The sequence below is a fragment of the Bos grunniens genome, chromosome 8 (assembly GCF_055505025.1).
Source record: "Bos grunniens cultivar Pamir isolate PY7600 chromosome 8, Bosgru_T2T1.0, whole genome shotgun sequence".
Classification (NCBI taxonomy): domain Eukaryota; kingdom Metazoa; phylum Chordata; class Mammalia; order Artiodactyla; family Bovidae; genus Bos; species Bos grunniens.
Genome location: NC_141172.1, coordinates 80,879,272 through 80,905,940, shown reverse-complemented (window position 1 = coordinate 80,905,940; position 26,669 = coordinate 80,879,272). Strand labels below are relative to the sequence as shown.

At 39.4% G+C, this 26,669-nt stretch overlaps 1 protein-coding gene across 27 annotated transcripts in view; it reads right to left on the bottom strand.

Annotated features, from left to right (window-relative positions):
• AOPEP (aminopeptidase O (putative)) overlaps positions 1-26,669 on the bottom strand; it is a 427,206-nt gene that overhangs the window by 382,950 nt on the left and 17,587 nt on the right. The window contains exon 2 of one of the 27 annotated variants that reach the window (XM_086416943.1): positions 23,143-23,449. The exons of 25 other annotated variants lie outside the window; for them this stretch is intronic. The gene's annotated coding sequence lies outside the window, so the exon portion shown is untranslated. Of the gene's footprint in view, positions 1-10,848; positions 11,012-23,142; positions 23,450-26,669 lie in introns of those variants that run through there. One more of the 27 variants, XM_086416945.1, reaches the window with a different exon arrangement.

Below are 26,669 nucleotides of genomic sequence, written 5' to 3'. Positions count from 1 at the left end.
AAAAACCTAAACATTATGAACTATAAGACTCTGATTAAAGAAACAGAAGTCATAAACAAATGGAAAGATAGTCCATACTCAAGGACTGAAATACTTTTGCTAAAGTACCCATACCCCCAAAAACAATCTAAGAATTCAATGCAATCCCTATCAAAATTGCATTTTTTGGTTTTAGAAAAGGCAGAGAAACCAGAGATAAAATTGCTAATATCCAATGGATCATCAAAAAAGCAAGAGAGTTCCAGAAAAACATGTATTTCTGCTTTATTGACTATGCCAAAGCCTTTGACTATGCAGAAATAATCTGTGGAAAATTCTGAAAGAGAGGGAAAGACCAGACCACCTGACCTGCCTCTTGAGAAATCTGTATGCAGGTCAAGAAGCAACAGTTAGAACTGGACATGGAACAACAGACTGGTTCCAAATAGGAAAAGCAGTACGTCAAGGCTGTATATTGTCACCCTGCTTATTTAACTTATATGCAGAGTACATCATGAGAAATGCTAGGGTGGATGAAGCACAAGCTGGAATCAAGATTGCCAGGAGAAATATCAATAACCTCAGATATCCAGATGACACCACCCTTACGGCAGAAAGTGAAGAACTAAAGAGCCTCTTGATGACAGTGAAAGAGGAGAGTGAAAAAGTTGGCTTAAAGCTCAACATTCAGAAAACGAAGATCATGGCATCCGATCCCATCACTTCATGGCAAATTGATGGAGAAACAGTGGAAACAGTGTCAGACTTTAGTTTTCGGGGCTCCAAAATCACTGCAGATGGTGACTGCAGCCATGAAATTAAAAGACGCTTACTCATTGGAAGAAAAGTTATGACCAACCTAGAGAGCATATTAAAAAACAGAGATATTATTTTGCCAACAAAGGTCCGTCTAGTCAAGGCTATGGTTTTTCCAGTAGTCATGTATGGATGTGAGAGTTGGACTATAAAGAAAGCTGAGCACCGAAGAATTGATGCTTTTGAACTGTGGTGTTGGAGAAGACTCTTGAAGAGTCCCTTGGACTGCAAGGAGATCCAACCAGTCCATCCTAAAGGAAATAAGTCCTGAATGTTCATTGGAAGGACTGATGTTGAAGCTGAAACTCCAACACCTTGGCCACCTGATGCAAAGAGCTGACTCATTTGAGAAGACCCTGATGCTGGGAAAGTTTAAAGGCAGGAGGAGAAGGGGACAACAGAGGATGAGATAGTTGGATGGCATCACTGGCTCAATGGATATGAGTTTGAGTAAGCTCCAGGAGTTGGTGATGGACAGGGAGGCCTGGTGTGCTGCAGTTCATGGGGTCAGAAAGAATTGGACATGACTGAGCGGCTGAATTGAACTGAACTGAGAACATACAATTCTAAAATTTATGGAACTACAAAACCATGAATAGCTAAAGCGATCTTGAGAAAAAATAACAAAGCTGGAAGTACCATGCTTCCTGATTTCAACAATACTACAAAGCTATAGTAATCAAAACAGTATAATACAGGCATAAAAACAGAAACATAGATCAATGGAAGAGAATAAATAGTCCAGAAAAAAAAACCCACACATATGCTAATTTATGACAATGGAGCTAGAAATATACAACATACATTTAATACAAAAACACTGAAAATACTTTTCCATAAATGGTATTAGGAAAACTGGACAGTCACATGCCAAAGAAAGAAACTGGACCACTACCTTACACCATATACAAAAAATTAACTCAAAACAGATTAAAGACTTGAATATAAGTTGAGAAAGCATAGAACTCTTAAAAGAAAACACAGGTGGTAGGCTCCTTGGCATCACTCTTTGAAATTTTTTTAAAAATTTGACTCCAAAGCAAAAATAAACAAATGGGACTACAACACACTAAAAATTTCCACAGAGCAAAGGAAACCACCAGTAAAACAAAAAGGCAACCTACTGTGTGGGAGAACTTGTTTGTAAATCATACACCCGACAAAGGGCTAATATTCAAAATATATAAAGAACTCATCTAACTCAATAAAAACAAAAATGGTGATTAAAATTGGACAGGGCATCTGTAGACATTTTTCAAAAAAAAGACAGGTAGATGGCCAAAAAGCAGATGGAAACACGTTCAACATCACCAGTTCAAGCAAATCCAAATCAAAACCACAGTGAAGTACGGTCTTACACCTGTCAGAATGACTATTATCAAAATAACAAGGAATAACAAGTGTTTCTGAAGAGGTTGAGGAGAAGTGGGATCTTTCCTACACTGTTAGTGGGAATGTAAATCAGTACTAGCACTATGAAAAACAGTATGGAGCTTCTCAAAAAATTTAGAACTACCATATGATCCAGGTATTCCAATTCTGGGTACTTATGCAAAGAAAACAAAAACACTAATTTGAAAAGATATATGCAACCCCCCACATTCACTGCACCCTTATATATGTTAGCGTGAGTCTGAGTGAACTCCGGGAGTTGGTGATGGACAGGGAGGCCTGGTGTGCTGTGATTCATGGGGTCGCAAAGAGTCGGACAAAACTGAGCAACTGAATGAACTGAACTGAAGATATAGAAACAACCTAAGTGCCCACTGATGGATAAACAGATAAAGAAAATGTGAGTTATATATATCTAAAACAGGATAAATGCAAAGAAAACCACACCTAAGCATATTATAGTTGAACTGCTGAGAACCAAAAAATAAGAAAACTGAAAGAGGCCAGACCAAAATAATATGACATTCAGGGGGACAATAACACAAATGATAGATGGCCTCCCATCAGAATGTCACTTGATTTATCAGAAACAATGGAGGCCCAGAACACAACAGAGTTATAGCTTTCAAGTGCTCAGTGAATTGGAGGCAAAGCACATCTGCCTCAACCACATTAGTCCTAAAATCTTATAATTTGTTAGGAAATCCTTATTTTTATACTTTGCAAAATGGCAGCCCATTTCTGGTTAAATTATCTAAAATTCTGAATGAGTGAAGCTTGAGTTAATTTCTATTTTATTCAAAATTGGTATTTCCCCTCATTTGTCTTTTTAAACATTTTATTTCAAAACAAATATATTTTAAAAGTATAACCTTTCCTCCAGAATATCTAGCTCTTTCCTTAATCAAGTAAAAATTCTTATGAATATTGGACAAATGGGCATAGCATGGAACTGGTTTTCTACTCAAAGGTTTGAGCAGCTATTAAACTATCCACTCCCTCAGAACTTTTCTTTCAGCTCCTTATTTTCATATCTCCTCAGTTTAATAGAAATCACTTGTTCTTAACAGTTAATAAAATTTTAAAGTTGAAACAATTTTTAAACAGCTGAACTGGCCAATCAAAAGATCACCATCATCTCTGGTACAATTTTTTTAACTTTTGCTTGTCTGAAAAGCTTTTTATTTCTCCACCAGTTTTGAATGAGATCCTTGCTGGGTACAGTAATCTTGGTTGTAGGTTTTTCCCTTTCAGTACTTTAAATATATCCTGCCATTCCCTTCTGGCCTGCAGTTTCTGCTGTTAAATGCATGAGGTTTCCCTTGTATGATACTTGTTGCTTCTCCCTTGCTGCTTTTAATATACTTTTTATTTGTGCTTAGTCTTTGTTAGTTTGATTAGCATGTGTCTTGGCATGTTTCTCCTTGGGTTTATCCTGTATGGGACTCTGTGCCTCTTGAACTTGATTGACTATTTCGTTTTCCATGTTGGGGAAAATTTCAACTATACTCTCTTCAAAAATTTTCTCATACCCTTTCTTTATGTCTTCTTCTGGGACCCCTATAATTCAAATGTTGATGCATTTGATATTGTCCCAGAGGTCTCTGAGACTACCCTCAGTTCTTTTCATTCTTTTTACTTTATTCTGCTCTTCAGGAAGTTATTTCCACCATTTTTATCTTCCAGCTCACTGATTCGTTCTTCTCCTTCAGATATTCTATTTATTCCTTCCAGAGTATTTTTAATTTCAGTAATTGGGTTGTTTGTCTCTAAATTTATTATTTAATTCTTCTAGGTCTTTGTTAATTGATTCTTGCATTTTCTCCATTCTGTTTTCAAGATTTTTGATCATCTTTACTATCATTATTCTGAGTTCTTTTTCAGGTAGTCTGCCTATTTCCTCTTCATTTATTTGGACTTCTGTGTTTCTAGCTTGTTCCTTCATTTGTGTAGTACTTCTCTGCTTTTCATTATTATTTTTATTATTATTTTTTTTACTTATTGTGTTTGAGGTCTCCATTTCCCAGGCTTCAAGGTTGAATTCTTTCTTCCTTTTGGTTTCTGCCCTAAGGTTGGTCCCTTGGTTTGTGTAAGCTTCATATAGAGTGAGATTTGTACTGAGTTTTTTTGTTGTTTTTCCTCTGATGGGCAAGGCTGAGTGAGGTGGTAATCCTGTCTGCTGATGACTGGGTTTGTACTTTTGTTTGTTTAGATGAGGCATCCTGCACAGGGTGCTACTGGTGGTTGGGTGATGCTGGGTCTTGTATTCAAGTGGTTTCCTGTGTGTGAGTTCTCACTATTTGATACTCCCTAGGGTTAGTTCTCTCGTAGTCTAGGGTCTTGGAGTCAGTGCTCCCACTCCAAAGGCTCAGAGCTTAATCTCTGGTCAGGAACGAAGATTCCGTAAGTGGTTTCTTATGGCATTAAGTGAGATTAAAACAAATACCCCAAAACGAGAAACCAAAGATGAACCCCACACAAATGGCAGTTATAAAATCAAGCAAATAATAATTAAAATAGTGGAATATACACATATACATATACACCCATTAGCAAAATCAAAACAGTCCAACAAAAAGTAAGTACAATAGATTGACTCAGCAAACAAAGGAAACCAAAAATTATATCTACCGGTTAAGAACAAAACTAACAAAAGCACAAACTAGAAAACAAAAGTAAAGCAAGGTGCCAAGTGGGGAAGAAAGCAATGAAACAAAAACTAACAAATATATTGAGAGGAAAGAAAGAAAAGAAAGGAAAAATAGATACGCAAAGTTAAATAGAGGTAGATAAGGAAGATTTATATACATTAAAGATTAACTGTAAAGGGAAAAGAACAGTGGGAAAAGTAAACAAAGGAATAAATGTAGAAAAAATAATAACAGATTTCAAAAAATTAAAATTAAAAAAAAGAGAAGAAAAAAAAGAGAACTCCACAGAACTGCAAAAAGCCCAACATAGAGGCAGAAGTTTATAACAACAATGAAAAGTGTGAATGAAAAAAAAAGCTCAAAAGCTTAATCAGATTTCATAGTGCCAGTAAAATTGACAACTACAACAGAAGGAGAAAAAAAAAGAAAAAAATCCAAAAGAATGTACAGAACAAGTCAAAACATATAATAATAATAATAACAATAATAAATGTTTTTCCTGAGTCACTGCTGTCAGAGTCCTTGTCCTCACTGGGAGTCACAGTCCACCTCACCTCTCTAGGGTGCCCTCTGACACTGTGCTTGGTCTCTGCACCTGCTGTGGGGGCAGCTCAGATTCTAATATGGCCCTACTCCTGTGTGTTCTTGCCTCCAATGTCTACAGCTATCACAACTAGTGCATTTTCTTTTGTGGGAGCTCTCAAGGTCCTTTTATATATTCCATAGACAGAGTCTGCCTAGTGGATTGTGTGGATTTAATCTGCAGCTTATATAGATGGTGGGAAGGTTTTGGGTCTTCTTCCTTAGCCACATTGCCCCTGGGTTTCAATTGTGGTTTTATTTCCATCGCTGCATGTGGGTCACCCACTGGGGTTTGCTCTTGAGGCTGCCCTGGAGGACTTGGGTCTGCCCCAGTGAGGGCCAGGTGTGGAGGTGGTGCAGCTGCTTGGGTCTCAGGGGTTCTGGCAGCACCAGGTACACAGGGGAGTTGGCGGCTAGGGGAGCAGGAAATACAGTGCTCTAGAAGGGTATGGCAACCAGTATTGGCCAGTACACCCCAGTATTCTTGCCTGGAGAACCCCACCTGACAGAAGCCTGGCAGGCCACAGACCACAGGGTCACAAAGAGTTGGACATGACCGAAGCGACCCTGCGTGCGTAGATGCAAGACTGATTTTTGCCTGAGGCAGCTCTGCCCCAGTGAGGGTTGAGCGTGAAAGTGGCACAGCTGCTTGGGTTGCAGGGACCCTGGTGGCGCCAAGTGTGCAGAGACAAGAACTGCCTCTGCCAAAAGGAGTTAGGGCCTATCAGACTTTTTTCGAGCCTCTTGTAGCTGGTGATCAGAAGGCCTCTTTGGCCAGTCTTTCTCCGTAGCTCTACCTGTTCATACATTTAGAGGGATCCTTTGCCTGGGGTCTTACTCTGTTGATCGGCACATCAGGCACTTAAAGGGGCACCCTGGGTGGAGTCCTACTCTGTAGTTCACACGGCAGTCACTGAAGGAGCACCCTCGGTGGGGTCCTACTCTGTAGTTCAGTGCGTCAGGCGTTGGATGGGCCAGCCTCTCTATTGTTCAGCTGCCAATGCTTGTGTGTGGAGAAAGAGGCTATGGTGATGGCTTCACCCCTTACACGTGACTCAGCAGTATCACCTTGCTTCCATGGCTGCCTCGCTTTCCTCCACAGGCATTTCCCACCACAATCTCCTCCCTCACATTCCCTCCATCCGTCTCTCCGCAGTGAATAGCAGCCCTTGCACTGGGATCGCTCCACAATCCCTAAACTCCAGCTCTCAGCTGCCCCTCCCTTCCAGGAGACCCACATTTCTGCCCGCATATGTATGGCTTTGGCAAGGACTGATTCTCATTCCATTTAGGCAGCCACAGGTCAGCTGTTTCACTCTCAGCCTTAAATGTTTCTCCTCTGACTCAATTACCCTGATGTGGGGATCAGACCCCTGCTTCAGTTCCCCCACCCTCGAAGGGCAGGTCCAGGCCTACTAACACTCCTGTTTTTCCCCCTAGTTCCTTCATCCTACCGAGTTTTGCATGGTTCTATGTATTCTTTTCCACTGGTCAGGTATTCCTGTCTGTTCTCAGCTGGTGCTCTGCATGCACTTCTGTGTCTGAAGGAGTATTCTTGCTGTATCTGTAGAGAGAGACGTACTCCACGTCCACCTACTCCTCTGCCATCTTGTTCTCCCTGGTACAATTTTAATCTTCATGTTTGGGATATGCTGACATGCCTTCAGTCATTTTATCTGGTTTCCAGCATTTTAATTTTAAGTTATGCCCCTTCGTTCATTCCTTTTTTTTTTTCTTTTACTTAAAGTAAAAATGCAGTGTTAAAAACAACATTAACCTATATGTTTTAACTGAACAAGTACCAGGATATTCAGAGTTTAAATTCCCTCTGAAACCATAACTCTTAACAACCTGCCTACCACCCCGCCCCATATAAATACATGCTACAATGGGGTCTTTCACTGCAAAACTCATTTCATTGCAAAACACGAGGCAATGTCATTTATCACTGAATAAATAATGAAAGATAACATAATGAGAAGGGGATTTTGCTTTATTCCCTTAACTATAAATAAAAATATGCAGCACTTTGCAGGATTACCACATGTGGTATGATATTAACTTAAATACCAATCTTTAAGCCAAACTATAAATAAGATAAACTGTGCTCTCTGGTCTCAAGTTTTAATAGTATCTTTTCTTTAAACTTAATGCTTTTATGAAGCATACAAGAGTGACTGCATATAATCTGTGATCATGTAATGAAAGACCCTATTGTGATAAGCATACGCCAAAAAAAACCCCAAAAACAAAAAAACAAAAAAAAGAACACCCTCAAAAACTAGAGTTAAGGTTGTTGGAGGAATTATAATAAGTGTTTGTGATGAAGATCAATGCAGTGAAGCCAAGTCAGAATCAGAGGCAAAGACATTTTCCTGGATAAAGAAAGCAAATCACTGTCAGCAGTGGCTTGATTTATATAACAAACCAGTCAAGGGGTGAGGAAGAGAGAGGTCTGAAATGTGAACACTGAAAACAAAAACTGACTTTACTCACATCAGCATATGACTACACTGAATTATGCTTCAACATGATGTGGTATGATGGAATTCAGCTTCCCTCATGGCAGCTTGTGTTTATTCTGGCTGTTCTGATCACATCTTAGCATCCAGATGCCATTCCTCTTTGGTGCTTAATGTGTTTATGTTCACATTATCAGCAGGCATTGGGTTGCAAAGATCATACTGGAAGTAATTTCACTCCATTTTCAAAGAGGAAAGAATTATCCCTTTGAATGCTACTTGCTTGCAAAGTACAGCTTGTTTCAGTTTTCTAAAAAAGTGCCACTTAAACTAAATTATAGCAGAGTGATTGGAAAAGGATTCCTAGGAAAACTCATTACAGTTACAGAGAAAGGAAGATTTCACTCTTCTACTCCTTTTACAAAAAAGGAGTCATACTTGCCCATGGAGACCGGCCAGTGAATGTGGCAGAAATGTTACTTAACTTCTGAACTTCATATCTGATTCTTCCTAAGGAGATATGTCTTCATCAACACTGACAACTGTTTTGGGACTACCAACAATTTAAGATTTAAAATGAAACATCTAAATCTTAAAATTAGAAAATAACCTTTCTGTGTCAAAAGTATTAAAGACATGTCAATGGAACACAACAAAGAATGAATCAGAGCATAGTCTGTTGTAGGTACACCTCTCTTATCAAGTTTGTCCATGTCCTCCTATAATCCTTTATTCTGCCATCTTCCCTTGGCCTTTGTCATCTTGTTCAAGGAACAAAACTCTAGATTTGCCACTATCCAGGGGCAAATAATCAGGTTTTTTTAAAGTGCACTTACAAAAAACTTGAAACTAGTGAAAGGAGTGAAAACATCTATTAGAGAGTATCTGTTTATAAGAAATGATATTTATTGAATTCTTACTATGTATCTGCCATTCTCCTACTCTCTTTTTACTCTTAATATCTCCTTTTGAAGATGAGGAAATTATCCTCAGACAGGTTAAGTGTCCAAGATTACCAACATGTGAACTCATGCAGCTGGACTCCAGTGTCCCTAATCACTGTATACACGGCCTCTACTGCTGAGCAATCTTCCAGACTAACCAGGCCATTTGGATAACAAGACAGAGGCCCATCACAGGAAACAGCCAAGGTGGGGGGCTTCCTGAAGGCGGCATTCAAGACTGTGAAAGGAGAATGATCTGGTCAGGGAAGGGAGAAGTGGGTACAAACAATAGACATTGCATCTCTGCCCAGTTTTTGTCCCACTCTAACACTTAAAAGAAGAGAGAATTCAACGAAAATGAGACATCAGTAACAGATTTGTCTGACAGGCAGAAATTTTTAGGCATTTTTCAAATTTTACAATGTTTAGTGCACTTAACATTTTTTCATACTTCAGATGAATAATGACTGTTTCTAAATTTAGCTATAAGTTTAATTAAATGATTTTATCCTAAATCCATTTTGTAACATTTTTTTATTTTGCTTTTAATCATTACTGGGGATTAAGTAGCCCAACTTTATTCTTCCTCCCATTACATTATTATTTAATACTCCTATTTACTGAGTCAATAGGAATTGATTACAGTAAGAAGTTGAATTTCCTAGGCTGAACCCAGTCACAATTTTGAGCCATTTCATGAGTCCTGCTTTCTTAACTGTGATCACCTCCACTGTGTCACTGCTTGACCACAGTAATACCCCACCTTGTATTTTCCTCAGTTTTAGTCTGCTGAGATTTGCAAATTCCATTCCCATGCTTGCTCCGTAGCCACCCTCAGTGTGCTGCCTGCCAGCAGCTGTCTAGGCTCTGTGCCGCTCCTCTTCAGCCCGCCCCCATTGCTACTCCCAGGTTCATCCCCACGGCCTCTGCTCTCCACTCCTACTCCTGGCCACAGACCACTGCCACCTCCTTCCTCCTTCCCACATCAACTTTCACACCTCTGGCTGACAGGAGCCTTTAAAGTTGCTCAGGTTTTCCTGCTGAAAAAAAAAAAAAAACAAGAATAACAAAAATGTGCTTTCCCTTTCTTGGCCCAGTAACTACCATTCTAGTCTTTGCTTCTGCTTTGCCATCAAACTTTTTCAACTGATAGTTTATACCTCATCCATTGTATCATCACACATTTCTTATTACTGTTGAAATCTGGCATCTGACCAAACCACTTCACTAAAAGTTTACTTTTAAACACTCACAATGACTTGTGCTGTGCCAGGCTAAGTTGCTTCAGTCATGTCTGACTCTTTGAAACCCTATGGACTGTAGCCTGCCAGGCTCCTCTGTCCATGGGATTCTCCAGCTAAGAATACTGGAGTGGGTTGCTGTGCCCTCCTCCAGGAGATCTTCCTGACTCAGGGACTGAACCCATGTCTCCTGCGGCTACTGCACTGTAGGCAGATTCTTTACTGCTGAGCCACCAGGGAGGCCCTCCAATGACTTACATCTTAACAAATCCAGCTTGACCTCAGTTCTGACTTTCCTTGACCCTCTGTGGCATTTGATACTACCACTCTCCAATGATTTCTAAGACTTTGTACTGTCTACATTTCCTCTTATAACTTTGCCCACAGAACACTGGGTGTTCCCCAAGGCTCAGTCCTGGGCCTTCTTCTATTCTGGAGTCTTCCTTTTGCTCACATCTCAGATACTCAACTAATCATCCTATGGAAAGGACTCAGTACCTTATCAACAGCTCATATCTTCAAGCTCCAATCACCTAACTCCAAAGCAATGTTTCCAAAACTATCTGGAGTATAGAGCTATGCATTTTTTCCCCCTGTTACAGGTCAATACTTCTGTAAACATAATAAAATCAAATTACAAAAAAATTAAAAAGACATACAAAATACAAGCCCTTACTTTAAAATTATTAGATTTAACATAATCAGAACAAACCATAGCACTACAAGAATTACTATGATGTGTGTTCAGTTGCTTCAGTTGTATCTGACTCTGTGAACTTACGGACTGCAGCCCACCAGGCTCCTCTGTCCATGGGATTCTCCAGGCGAGAATACTGGAGTGGGTTGCCAAGACCTCTTACAGGGGATCTTCCCAATCCAGGGGTTGAACCCAAGTCTCCTGCGTCTCCTGCATTGCAGACAGATTCTTTATCCCTGAGGCACTGACGAAGTCCAAGATTACCAATTATTATTAATGATTACTCTTTGTTTCTGTACTTATCTGCTTGCAGACCAACTAGAGTTTGTGGGTCAGGACTGGTTGGTGGAGTATACTTCAAGCATACAGCTCTAGAGGCCTGCAGGACAACCACCTATCATCCTGCAACTTACTTAACATACACCACCTTCCATGTTTCTGTCTGGTATGGCAGCATCACCTTCCACTGCATCTAAAAGTTTTTCCTCTTCCTGACTCCTCTTTCCTTTGTAATTCTATAAAATCAATTACCAATTTTAAATTTTAATTCTTTCTCCAATCTGACTTCTCCACATTGACTGCAACAATCCTAATTCAAAAGTTAAGACCACTTACTTGAACTATCATATGACAACCTTCTAAATGAGGAGTCATGTACGGTGAAGAGTCATTACTGCTATATACAAATATTTCCAGTTTTACCTCCTTGGGCCCTCCTCTCAAACAGAGAATACTACAATTTCTGGAACCCTCATGGTTGGTTACTACCATATGACTAGTTGTACCCCGTGGTTGTAAACGAAAGTGTGAGTGTCGTTTCCAGGCCTAGTATTTAATTGCTGGGATGTGAGCCTCCAGAGTGTTCTCTTCCCTCTCTTAAGGCAAACAAAATATGATATATTAGCTGTTCTATCTCTGAATGACTGTGCTAAGAGCCTTGAGTTGAACTGTGATGGACATCAGCATGAGCAAGAAACATGTCTTTGTATTTTCAAAGCACAAAGATTTTAAAGTTGTTTGTTTCTATTGCTAACTCATAGTTTCTCTTGCTAACTCTCCAAAACCACACCACCAAGATGAAGGTCCCTGAAGTACTCATTTAATGTCATGTCCCTGCTTTAAAAAAAATAAAGTAAAACAGCATGCCTCAAATGAATTTCTATGGTGTAAAGGAAAAGAAACAAAAACACAGACTCCTTAGGATCAAAGCTTTCATCAACCTATTTTTTCAAACTTATCCAACCAAACCAACCTCTTTTACCTGAATCTGCCAGACTCGGTTCCAGCCACCACCCCGTACCCTCTCCTACCCAAAAAAAGGAATAATTCCTCTCTCTCTTCTGCTTAAAGATCAATTCTATCCACTCCACTAAACTTCCTCCACAGCCCTAATATCAGCCAACATTAACTGAATACTTACCAAGTGCTAGGTTTTGTTCTAAAGTTAGTACTTTCAATGTCTCACAATGACTCTATGAAGCGGGTATCATTAAACTAATTTTATAGATGAGGAAACTAAAACACAGGGATTAAACAACGTGTTTAAGGAAAATCCCATGGACAGAGGAGCCTGGTAGGCTACAGTCCATGGGGTTGCAAAGAGTCAGACACGATTGAGTGACTTCACTTTCATTTTCAAGGTTATATGACTAATAAATGATGAAGCCAGATGAACCCAGCATTCTGACTCCAAGACTGTCCTCTTAACCACTGCCCTATATTGTTTTAGGACATTCTGATCTCCCCTTTCATTGAACTTCCATTACACTGTGCGGATCTTTCTAGCACAGAAAGTTGTGCCTTGCATGACTAGTCACAGTTCATGTGTGCAGGGTTTATGCACTAAGCTAGACTGTAAACCCTGGGGATACAGGGAGCCGCTTTACTGTTCTTTGTTTTCATTCAATAAGAAAATGTCCCCAAAAGAATCACTCTATGATAAGCACAGTTCTACTGGAAAGAGTACGTAGTAGTCTTTTTTTTTTTTTCCTGTATTTTATAATAATTTGAGGTCTTGAGGGCTTACTGATCCTAGAGAGACAGCCCCTTCCAGGGCTAGCTAATATGCAAACCAACCAATCCATAGTCCACACCCTCAACCACATCCTTTATCTAACTCACACATCAAGTCACTATTCCTCCCAGTCTAACTTACTTAAGATAAGATACCAGACAACTAGGAACCACCCCTGCAGCTCAGAACCCTCTGAAATAATTCAAACTAGCTGATCCTAAGTCTGAGGACCCTGCCCTACCTTGCCTTTCCCCCAGAAACCACAATAAAGGCTCATGCTCATGCTTTCCTCTCACTCCTCCTACCTCCTGATCAACCTCTGTGCCTCTAGCTGTGGCCTTGCAAGGCCGACTCCCTTCTCTTGGAACTGTAAATAATAAACTCTTGTTTCAAAGGCAGTTTGTCTACATGTCTGTCATCTTATAATATTTGATTAAAACAAAATCCCAGGTATTTTTTAAAATGGAGTATCATCATATCTAGAGTTCCTTGGAAATACAAACTGTACACTTGAGACCAGGGGGAATTCTATCTCCTCTGGTACTGGAAAGATGGCTTTTCAGTGGGCACAGAGGAGAGAGAGGTGTGGTACATGGAACAGAATTGGTTTGGGGGGCTTGCTGCTTAGCAAGAGGAAAGAAGCCCATCTTATCTTCCAATTTCAATTTTAGCAGCTACTATCTTAGCACTAAATTGGTAATTTTAATTGTAAAAACCTCCAAATCTTTAAACAATCCTACACATGTTAGTCTTTTTCTATTTTTTCCATAAGGATTAGCAAGAAAATCCCTAATGTTAAAAGAGTCTGACGACAACCATAGGGACAACAAAGAAAGGTTGAAGAGTGGGTGGAGGCAGTTCAGAGAAGAGAGAAAACCAGATGAGCCCCTGCAACCTGCCACCAGGAAAAGAGCATAATAAAGAGATCCCAATATGGATTTGAAAAGCAGTCTTAGTAATGAAACCCAACATTTTCTAACATACTCTCTCCTAGACAAAACTAAGTGGTATGCAAAAATGCTTAATAGACACTTGTTGAATGGATATCTCAATCATACAACTTTGAATAGTTTTATGATACTCATGAGGGCTTCCGAGGGGGCACTAGAGGTAAAGAACTCACCTGCCAATGTAGGAGACACAGGGTTCAATCCCTGGGTCGGGAAGATTCCCTGGGTCGGGAAGATTCCCTGGGTCGGGAAGATTCCCTGGAGGAGGACATGGTAACCTACTCCAGTATTCATGCCTGGAGAATCCCATGGACAGAGGAGCCTGGCGGGCTATGGTCCATAGGGTTGCAAAGAGTCAGACATGACTGAAGAGACTTGGCATGCTAAGCACTCATGAAGATTTAGATGTAGTCCACTTTGCCCCCTACCCCCATCAATTAAAAATTTTCTTGCTCTTTTCTATATCTCCCCTGAGACAAAGGTACTTCTTTTCTCCTACAAGGCAGGAACAGATCTAGACTATGGCAGGCCAGGAGTATTCCATTCACCCAAAAACTTCCCGAGAATGTATTGGTTCCAAGCTAGCAAAATGAATCTGGAGTGACTTAGAGTAATCAGGCAGACCAGAGTCTTTCACCTTCAGGAAGTGAGTCAGTTCAGAACTCCTCTGGACTACCACCTCTCAGAAATCTTTGAGAAGGCACCTGACCTCTGCAAAGTAGTATTAACAACAATTAACAACTGCATCTAACAACTGCTTGCTATGAGAAGTCTAGACGCAGTAAGTACATGATCGCATTTATTCCTCCCTACGTGATGAAGTAAGGTTTTCATCTCCATTCTAAAGATGAGTAATTAAGGCTCAAATAGCTAAAGATACTTCCCTAAGTTCATAGCTATTAGATGGCAGAGCTGAAATTTAGATTTATATGGTCTGACTTCAGATCACAGACTCTTAAAACTACACTTTGCCTGAAGCACAGTCCAACTCTAGATCAAAAATGCCCATTTAAAATACAGGAAGTGAATCAGAGCCTAAACCCTTAAGATGAAAGAGAAAGGCAACACTGAAACAGGTCAAAAGTTATTCTCATATTCCTATGGCTATTCACTGTCAACCTTCTTCCTACCACTCACAAACACCACCACACTCTATTCTCTATTGCTTACTGGTAAGGCAATTTATACTGTGTTGCAGGTCCTGCAATTTATATTATGTTACAGGCTCCATATTTTATGGAGTGATAAAATCTTAAACGTACACACCAACTGAAAGGTATATTTTAGTCCTGGCCTAAAAAAAGTTAATTACATAAAATTGCATAATACCAAATAATACTTTACACATTTATATTCTATTTATTAAAGCTAAAATAATGTATTAATGATGATTCAATAATATAGCATTCCATATACCTTGTGGCTCAGACGGTAAAGTGTCTGCCTACAGTGCAGGAAGTTCCCCTGGAGAAGGCAATGGCAACCCACTCCAGTATCCTTGCCTGGAAAATCCCATGGACGGAGGAGCCCGGTGGGCTACAGTCCAGGGGGTCGCAAAGAGTTGGACACGACTGAGCGACTTCACTTTACTTCTTTAACCAAAAACCATTCTTACCATGAGACACTGGACTAGACAATCTAGGGATTAGAAGACAGAGGAAATGTAAATAAGGATGGAAAATTAGAACATAAACTCATGATTTAGGTCTACTTTTAGGCTGCGAGGAGTTCCAGCCTTATTGACATATGCTTCTTTCAATCAAATTTCTCCCCGTCACTCTCCAAAAGAACAAGACTTCTACAGACAAGCCCTGAATGACTGGAAGACTGTCACGTCACTGCCTGAATATTCTCTTCAAAAATGGGACATCAGTTCTTTGACCTGATTCTCACATGACAGTTTCCAAAACCCTCATAATCATCTCAGGTCACACTGGAGGTCAGTCACTGTCTTCAATGCACCGAGTATAGAGAACAACAGTTGAAATAAAGTATGACTATGCAAGAATGCATCCTTACTACTCAGTTGTGTCTGATTTAGCAAACCCTTTGGACTGTAGCCCACCAAGTTTCTCTGTCCTTGGTATTTTTCAGGCAAGAATATTGGAGTAGGTTGTCATTTTTCTCTTCCAGGGGATCTTTCCAACCCTGGGACTGAACCCTTATCGCCTGTGTCTCCTGCCTTGCAGACAGATTTTTACCTGCTAAGACATCAGGGAAGCCCCAACGTATAACTAAAGCAGATGCAAAAGTAAGGGGTATTATTTCACCAAGAGCTTTGCATACCACAGGCCCAAGAAAAATAACTATTGAACACTTTTGTGGATATAATTCAACAATATACCCTTTAAAAATAAAAAGAATTGGCTTAATGTCTAACATTTAATGATGAAAGCATTATTAGACCACCCAGGAATTTTTGTTATGCTATGATAAAAATTAACAAAACTTTAAAAACTCTATTAGGAGAAGTAATATAATTTATTATGTCCATAAATATTCATGTACTGGAAATGGACCAGATTAATAGAACTGGGTTACAGGGTTCAGTAGGGTAAAACTAAAGAAATTGGATAAGAAAATGCAGAGAAAAATATCAGCCTTTTAAGATTTCCTCTTCCAGAAATGTTGAAAAGCACTATTTTTAATAGAAGCTATTTTAAAAATTTGGGCCTTAAAGAAATAATGTGAAAAAATTTTTTGAAGTCACTCAGTCGTGTCCGACTGTATGCGACCCCATGGGCTGTAGCCTACAGGGCTCCTCTGTCCATTGGATTTTCCAGGCAAGAATACTGGAGTGGGTTGCCATTTCCTTCTCCAGGGGATCTTCCCAACCCAGGGATCAAACCCAGGCCTCCTGCATTGCAGGCAGACACTTTACCATCTGAGCCACCAGGGAAGCCCTAAATAATGTGAAAGTAGTTTTTTAATAACGAATGTTCTGCTACAGAGGGAAATTCACTGCTTGAGCTCATAAAAGAATATATTTATTAGCATAAAGAGATTACAGATACAGACTCCTTGAATTCATGATCACAGGAGCAAGATACCCAGTTCCCACTCAAGGCATGAATCCCCTCTAGAACACACCTGCAGAGTCATCCAGTGACTATCTCAAAAACCCCAGGTATTTTTAATACTGTTCAAAGAAAAGCAGCAATGCAAATGCCAATCAAGTGATGAATGGAAAACAAAATGTGGTATAGCCATACAGTGGAATAGTTCAGCCATAAAAAGGAATAACACACTGATACATACCAAAAAAAGATGAAGCTTGAAAAAACTATGCTAAGTCAAAGGAAGACACAAAAGGCCATATATTATATGATTCCATTTATATGAACTGTCCAAAACAGGCGTAACCACTGGAACAGAAAGTAGATTAGTGGTTGCCAGGGGCTGGGTAAAGGCGAAACGGGGACAGATTACTAATGGATAAAGAGGTTCTTTTTGGAGTAATGACAAAATCCTTTTTAGGATATTTTAGTTTTCTAAACGGTAGTGAGGGCTACAGAACTCTGTGAATATACTAAAAACCACTGAGTTGTATACTTTTAAAGGGCAAACTTTACAATATGTGAGTTACATCTAAATAAAGCTATTATTTAAAAAGTGGGGGGAAAAGAAAAGCAAACTATTTAAACAAAGTTTTACAGTGGTTTCCTCTTAAGTGTCCTACAGAAGATAAAAACTCATATAATCTAGATTAAAAGGCTCAATAAAAACATATAAATGATAATAGCAAGGATTATTACAAGCTTGATATTCTAAAGGGACTATTTTTATTTATTTTAGTCACTTTATTTATTTTCGGCGGTGCTGGGTCTTCATTGCTGTGCAGGCTTTTCCCTAGTGGTGGCAAGCAGGGGCTACTCTCTAGTTGGGGCATGCAGGCTTCTCATCGCAGTGGCTTCTCCTGTTGTGGAGCAAGGGCTCTAGGGCATGTGGGCCTCATTAGTTTTAGCACCTGGGCTCTAGACCACAGGCTCAACAGCTGTGGTACACAGGCTCAGTTGTCCCGCTGCATGTGCGATCTTCCTGGATCAGGGATCAAACCCGTTTCTCCTACACTGGCAGGCAGATTCGTTACAACTGAGCCACCAGGGAAGCCCTAAAGGGACTATTTTTAAAAGATACACATTGATTTCAACAGGAATTTACAATTAAAGAATTATGCCATGCTAAGTACATGTCTCCTTTCAACATAGCACAGCATTTCAATCTTGGAACTTACTTTGAAGACAATTTCAAAAAATATTAGCCCTGAGTATTTGTTTAAAACAGTAATTCCCAAGCTTTAGTCACCTAGTCATGTTGAGTATTTTTGCCATCCTCATATCAACCCACACAGACCCTCATGCTGGGAAAGATAGAAGGCAGGAGGAGAAGGGGGTGACAGAGGACGAGATGGTGGTATGGCGTCACTGACTCAATGGACATGAGTTTAAGCAAGCTCTAGGAAACAGCAAAGGACAGGGAAGCCTGGCACGAATCAATGGTGAAGTCGACTGAAGGAAAATATTCAATAAATACAGTTGGTGAAGTCGACTGAAGGAAAATATTTAATAAATACAGTTGGAATGTTGTTGTTGTTCAGTAACTCAGTCATGTCTGACTCTTTGCTACCCCATGGACCACAATGTGCCAGGGTTTTCCACCATATACTAAAATTCCAACTATGCCTATCCTTGTACCATTTTAAATCACCTTGCATACAATTCAAGAAAACACTGGTTGGGAAAAAAAAACAAACAGCTTTGCCTGGTAACATAGCTATACTTTGGAAACTAGATGTTCAGAAAACCACTTTTAGGATGTTTCTTTTTTATAAAGTAAGGCACATGGTCAGTGGGAGCAACAGGGCTGGCGCTGAGAACAGTGCTGGGGTGTGGCAGGGATAGGGAACGGAATGTACAGGAAATGGTGGGCAGTAGGCCTCCATGAGGGAAGCAGCAGAAAGAACGGGGATGCCAGGCCTTCTCCACAAGCTCTTGGACACTCTGTGATGTTAGTGCTACTGTCCCATTCGGCTTGCCAAACAGAGCTGAATTTGGCAGAAGGACGACTGTCTAATAATCAGATGGGGCTTTTTCCTGAACCAGCTTCTTTCCTGTTGACACTAATCCTAGAGGTTATAGCTGCTGCTGCTTCTAAGTTGCTTCAGTTGTGTCCGACTCTGTGCAACCCCACAGACGGCAGCCCGCCAGGCTCCTCTGTCCCTGGGATTCTCCAGGTAAGAATACTGGAGTGGGTTGCCATTTCCTTCTCCCCTCAAGAGGTTACAGCTGCTGCTGCTAAGTCGCTTCAGTCATGTCTGACTCTGTGCGACCCCATAGATGGCAGCCCACCAGGCTCCCCCGTCCCTGGGATTCTCCAGGCAAGAACACTGGAGTGGGTTGCCATTTCTTTCTCCAACGCATAAAAGTGAAAAGTGAAAGTGAAGTCGCTCAGTCGTGTCCGACTCTTAGCGACCCCATGCACTGCAGCCTACCAGGCTCCTCCGTCCATGGATTTTCCAGGCAAGAGTACTGGAGTGGGGTGCCATTGCCTTCTCCGCAAGAGGTCACAGAGGGGCCCACAATTAAAGTAGTGACTCCAGGGCAGAGAGGAGGCTGGGCTCTGCTACACCTGTTCCTCTTGCCTAAAGAAAATAAGTTACATTTCATTTTGAAATATTAGTACCATTGGTGGCTTGAAACAGATTCCAAAGAGGAGCTTATTCCCATTTCTGATGGAGGGATGTGACCATACCACCTCTCCTCAAAAACACTCACATTGAAGACGCTAGAATTTTTTATCCTTTTCTTTTTATTCCCTTTTCCCACTGCAGAGGGAGGAACTCTGTTGACAGTTATCCATCCTAAGTAGGTGAATCAAGAACATGCCACTTTCTTTACTCTCCTTCATTTAAGAAGCCCTAACTGAATTCTGGAATAGTGAAGTGACGTGAAAGTCACTCAGTCGTGTCCAACTCTTTGCAACTCCATGGACTATACAGTTCATGGAATTCTCCAGGCCAGAATACTGGAGTGGGTAGCCTTTCTCTTCTCCAGGGGATCTTCCCAACTAAGGGATCAAACCCATGTCTCCTGCACTGCAGGTGGATTTGTTACCAGCTGAACCACAGGGGAAGCCCCTGGAATAGTGAGGTATACAGAAAGATAGTAAGTGAAAGCTCTCTCCAAAGAGAACAGAAAAAAAAAAAGCTTCCTGCTCCGTTTTTTATTCATTGATCATTTTCCTGAAAGCTAGATATAACAACTTTTAAAAATAATTCAATGCAAGAAAAATATAAATTTATTTACTCCTGACCCTGACAGTGACCTTAGGGTTCTGGCCAGTAGACTCACTGACATATTATTTCTTAACACCCTTGATGCCATTTAGACTCTGAGCACATGGCTTGGAGACTGGAAAGATATACTTGCCTCATATTTTCTCAAGCTAATATATTCTTTGACTGTGTGAAGCTTTGATATGTAGCCCCATGCCTGTAAAGATAGGCTTCCTAAAGATCATTCAGAGAATATATAAGAGTACAAAACATTTAAGTCTGATTGGTTTTGTGTTATAATATTACACTGTCAAAGTGGTCTTTGGGAGCATTTTGACCGAGGAAGACTACTTATGATTTCTCAAAGAATTTCATCCCAAGCATCAAATTCCAATGAGCATTATACATTCAGGTACCTTCATTACTAGCAATTCTGACTCACATCTGTAAATATCCTCAGCAACTCATGAGAACACTTGTTTTATAGCCAGATAAACTGCAGTTCTTCTCAGAGATCTATCACAGTGTTTCTCAAAGTATGATCTGAGGATCACATGCACTAGAATCAAATGGGAAGGTACAGGCTGGTGGGAGTAGTGCCTGTTAAAAATATATGTTCTAAAATATGACACAAAGGAACTTATTTATGAAAAGAAAAAGACTCACAGACACAGAACACAAACTTATGGTTACCAAAGGGGAAAGGAAGTGAGGGAAGGATAAATTAGGAGTTTGGCATTAGCAGTTACAAACTATAAAACAGATAAACAACAAGGTACTACTGTATAGAACAGGGAATTATATTCAATATCCTGTAATAAACCATATGGAAAAGAATATGAAAATTTATATATATATATATATATATATATATATATGAACTGAGTCACTTTGCTATATACCAGAAACTAACACAACATTGTAAATCAACCATTCAGTTTAAAAAAAACCAGATTCCTAGACACTATGTCAGACTTATTAAATAAAAATCTCCAGGGATAGCGGCCAGTAATCCACATTTTAAACAAGATGGCCAGGTGATTCTTATGTACCCTAATGCTTCTGAAATACTTAAGCTATTTGAACCAACTCTTGCCATCACGAAACCACAAAAACAGGATTCTCACAAGTCATTGCATATATAAAGTATATATTAAAAAAGACTCGGAATAAATATTGAAATGGAAAAGAAGGCAAAGTGAATAGTTCTCTTCTATTACAGTCTGGCAGAATTTAGATTTAGTGTGAATTGCAGCCATGAACAAGAAGTATTCTCTATCTATAATACAAGTGTTATTTGTTATTCCATTATCTATAGTGAAGATATCAGTATCTCTTCTGTCTCTCAGTCTGAAATAAATGCCATACTTACATAAAGATTAAAGGATGCTCCAACACTCAGTTACATCTTCACTCATTCTTTCTCAACATTGTGACTTGGCCACCACAATTAGGCAAAATGGTTCTCAACCACTTTGAATTTCCTGGGCCAGTTATTTTCAAACTTGACATACATTTAAAACCATCTGAAGACCTTGTTAAAATACAGACTACCATTTGTATTTACAAGTTCCAGGTAATACTGATACTGCTGGTCCAAAGACCAGACTGGAGAATCACTGGCTTAACCTAACTCTGATCTCCATTGAGTTCAATGATACTAAAAAAAAAATTAAAAAAAAAAAAAAAATCACTCCATCTGGCAAATGATCTAAACACCAGTCACAGGCTTTCTTGTGTAGGACTCTTGCTGCTCAGTATCTTCAGGAAGTTCCCATCATTCAAAATTTGTAGTATGAGCAATAAGCTTGTCCTTTCTTGGCAGCTCCAGCAATAAACACCCTTCCCATTCCTCCCCCAATCCCTGGCCTGTCTGACCCTACTTCCTACCCTAAAACTGCACTTTTAGAAAAAGCTGTAGAAAGGACAAGAGGTGCATCTGTTCCTGTCTTAGGGGAACTACACTTCCTTTAGCTGGAAATCAAGACAGGCTCCCTCCATCTAGTGATTTATCTGATGACTGTCACAGGACTACAACTGTACAGACAAACTCAGGAAAAAGTACAGCATCTGGAGGCACAATCAATCAAGTATAAACTCAAAAAATTGTCTAGAAATATGAACATTCAGATCTCAATATTTACATGCTGGTCCTTCTTAAGAATAAATACATAACACAGATTTCTCCATTCAGAGACAGGTCCAGAATTTATATAGTACAAGTGGGTGGGGTGCCCCATTCTCTCTAAAGCTTTCAAATTTATCTCATCAAGATTTAAAATGTATTCCCAGCATTAGGTCTAAGTGGTGAATTACATATGTATATCTTTCCCAAGAAAAGATATTTTGATAACTTCCTACAAAATGAAAACCATTTGGGAGCAAGGTAAGCACTGATACAGCTTAAATATCTTTAGAAGGTCTTCAGGAGCTCATTTATTTTTTCAATTTGAACGTATAACTAACAGCTTGGGGACCATCTTAAAATTAATTAGGAAGTTTTATAGGTAAAGCTAAACAGTTTATTTTTCTTTGAGATGATGATACATGCTGAAGAAAAAAGTAAACCTGGAGAACAAATACACCAATAGGGGAAGATACTTTTAAAGTGTTGGCCATAAGCTAAATATTGCAAATACTGTACAACACTAATAATTTACTATATATGATAAAAAATATATGATTTCCTTAATCACTGTAAGAAAATGACTAAATACCACATATACTATAACCATGGCATTTCCAAAACCCAGAACACTCACTTTACTAAGCAAAGAGGTTAAGCCAATGCTCTGAATCAAAGAGATTTCCTATAAATAAGAGTCTAAATCCTCAGGCATCTAGTTGCTCCAGTGTAACCAATGAAGTATCTTAGATTTTTCCAAGTACTGAATATGGGTGCAAACTGAGCACACAAACGATTTAACGTAATCTGCCACTAGAGAGCAACTGATGGATGTAATGTTGCTGCTTTTTACCACCAACTTCTTTGACAAACTGTTGTCTTCTGGCATGCTGTTGTATTTAGCATAACATTCATTTTCATGGTTTGGAGAAAGCAACCCATTTTTCCTTTGAGGTACTAGATGCTAAACACCAAAACAAATCAGATCCATATGATATGAAAAACAACTGGTTACCATTCTTTTTCTCTGTTTTCTGGCTGTGCTGGTCTTGTTGCTGTGTGCAGGCTTTTCTCTCGTTGCAGTGAGCAGAGGCGACTCTTCACTGTGGTATGCGGGCTTCTCATCATGGTGGCTTCTCCTGTTGCGGAGCACAGGCTCTAGGCACATGGGCCTCAGTAGTTGCGGTGTACAGTCAGTAGCTGTGGCTCAAAGGGCCCTAGCACATGCAGACTTCAGTAGCTGTGGCAAATGGGCATGCAGGATCTTCCCAGAGCAGGGACTGAACCCATGTCCCATGCATTGGCAGGCAGATTCTTAATCACTGGACCACCAAGAAAGTCAATGATTATTATTGAGGTAATTAATCTTAGAAATTTCCATACTTAAGTGTGGAAATAAGGTCATAAAATATTGTTAATGACCAGCAGAGGATTTAACTATTATAGGCTATTCCTTGCTAGAAACTGATTTTTATACTTTGGGTTGACCAAAAAGTTCATTCAGGGTTTTCCATAAGTGCTTACAGGTAAACGAATGAACTTTTTGGGCAATCCAATATCAAATAGATCAGCTTCCATGAAAAATAATTTGTATCACATCCCCCTGCCATGTGGATAGCCACATGGCAACCGGGTCCTGCTCTCTAGCAGGTCAGCAACAGACTCACACCACCCCCCAACCTCTGAGCAGACAACCACACCAGAAGCCTACCCAGCCTCCAGTAGACCTGCAGCCACCACAGGCGGCAGATGTGCCTACCACCCTGCCCACAGCAGTCTGCCTCACCACAACAGAAGGGCATGCACAGCTCACACAGGGGCACCCCTAGAGCATACAGCTCTGGTGACCAGAGGGGAGTGCATTGCTGGATCCCACAGGATGTCTCCTACATTGAGGCCACTTCCCCAAGATCAGGAGACATAACTGAACTATCTAATACATAGACATAAACAACAGAATTGGGCAAAATAAGGTGACAAAATAATATGTGTTCCAAGTAAAGAAATAAGACATAATCTAAGGAAAAAAAGTGGAGATAAGCAATCTACCCAAAATGAGTTCAAGGTAAGGATCATAAAGGTGCTAAATGAAGTCAGGAGAAGAATGGATGAACACTGTGAGAATTTCAACAGTTAGAAAATATAAGGAAGAACCAAAAAAAGCTGAAGAATACAACTGAAATAAAAAATACATTAGGAATCAACAACAGATTAGATGATACAGAGAAATGGATTAGCAATCTAGAAGACAGAGTAGTGAAAATCAACCATGCTGAACAGAAAAAAGAATTTTAAAAATGAGGACAGTTTAACAGACCACTGGGAAAATGTCAAGCATACTAACATTCATATTGTAAAGGGTTCCAGAAGAAAAAGAGAGAAATCGGCAGAGAACTTAGTTGAAGAAGTAATAGCTGAAAACTTCCCTAACCTATGGAAGGAAACAGATGAGCATCTTAAACCAGATAAACCCAAAGAAGTCCATTATACATACAACAGCAAAAATTAAAGAGAGAATTTTAAAAGCAGCTATAAAAAAAGCAACTACTTGTGTACAAGGAAGCTCTTATACAACTATCAGCTAACTTTTCAGAAGAAACTTTTATAGGCCAGAAGGGAGTGGCAAGGTACATTCAAAGTGATGAAAGGGAAAAATCTAAAGCCAAGAATACTCTACCCAGCAAGGTAATCATTCAGATTTGAAGGAGAGAGAGTTTTACAGATACAAAAAAGCTGGAAGAGTTCAGTACCACTAAAGCAGATTTACAAGAAACGTTACAGGGTCTTTTCTAAGTGGAAAAGAAAAGGCCACAACTAGAAATGTGATCATAAATTATAAAAGGGAAAATCTCATGAGTAAAGGGAAACATACAGCAAAAGTAGTAAATAGACTGCATATAAAGCTAGTAGGAAGGTTAAAAGACAAAAGTAGTAAAATCACCTATATCCACAATAAGTAGTTAAGAAATACACGAAACAAAAAAATATAAAATGTAACATCAAAAACATTAAACTTAGTTGGGGGAATGAGCAAAACTGTAGGATGGTTAAAATGCATTTAAACTTAAGAGATCATCAACAAATATATATATATATATATATATATATATATATATATATATAGACAGATAGATAGATAGATAAAGATATAGACATAGATATATGTGTTGTTATATATGAACCTCATAATCACAAACAAAAACCTCTTGTTCCAAACCTCATTTGGAACAAGAATCCAAATGTAACACTAATAATAGTCATAAAATCACAAAAGAAGACAGCACCAGAAGAAAGGAACAATAACAACAAAACTACAAAAGCAAGAAGAAAATAATTAACAAAATACCAATAAGTACCTATCTGTTGGTAACAGTTCAATTATCAAAACTCCTCAACAAAATACTAGCAAACTGACTCCAACAATAAATACATTAAAAGGATCATACACTGTGACCAAGTGAGATCAAGTGGGATCTCAGATGCAAGGATTCTTTTAATATTTGAAAATTAATCAACATAATACCATTTTAACAAATTAAAAAGTAAAAACCATATGATCATCTCAATAGATGCAGAAAAAGCTTCTGATAAGATCAAATATCATTTATAATAAAAACTCTTCAGAAAGTTGGGCACAGAGGGAACATATTTCAACATAATAAATGCCATATATGACAAACCCACAGATAACATGATACTCAAGAGTGAAAAGCTGAAAGCATTTCCTCTAAGATCAGGAACAAGACAAGGATGCCCACTCTCCCCACTTTTATTCAACATAGTATTAAAAGTCCTAGCCACAGCAATTGGAAAAGAAAAGAAATAAAAGGAATCCAAATTGAAAAAGAAGAAGTAAAATTGTCACTGCTTGCAGATGACATGATACTATTCACAGAAAGTCCATGGGGAGGGAGGTGGGAGGGGGGTTCAGGATGGGGAACACGGGTACATCCGTGGCAGATTCATGTTGATGTATGGCAAAACCAATATAATATTGTAAAGTAATTAGCCTCCAATTAAAATAAATAAATTTATATTTTAAAAAATTAAAAATAAATTAAAAAAAATCCTAAAGATACCACCAGAAAACTACTAGAGATCATCTATGAATTTGGTAAAGTTGCAGGATATAAAATTAACATACAGATTACATTTCTATATACTAACAACTATCAGCAGAAAAGGCAATGGCACCCCACTCCAGTACTCTTGCCTGGAAAATCCCATGGACAGAGGAGCCTGGTAGGGTGCAGTCCATGGGGTCGAAAAGAGTCGGGCACGACTGAGCGACTTCACTTTCACGCACTGGAGAAGGAAATGGCAACCCACTCCAGTGTTCTTGCCTGGAGAATCCCAGCGAAGGGGAGCCTGGTGTGCTGCCACTTATGGGGTCGCACAGAGTTGGACACGACTAAGGCGACGCAGCAGCAGCAGCAACAACTATCAGAAAGAGAAACTAAGTAAACAATCCTAGTTACTATTGCATCAGAAAGAATAAGATACCTAGAAATAAATCTACCTAGGGAGGCAAAAAACTTGTAC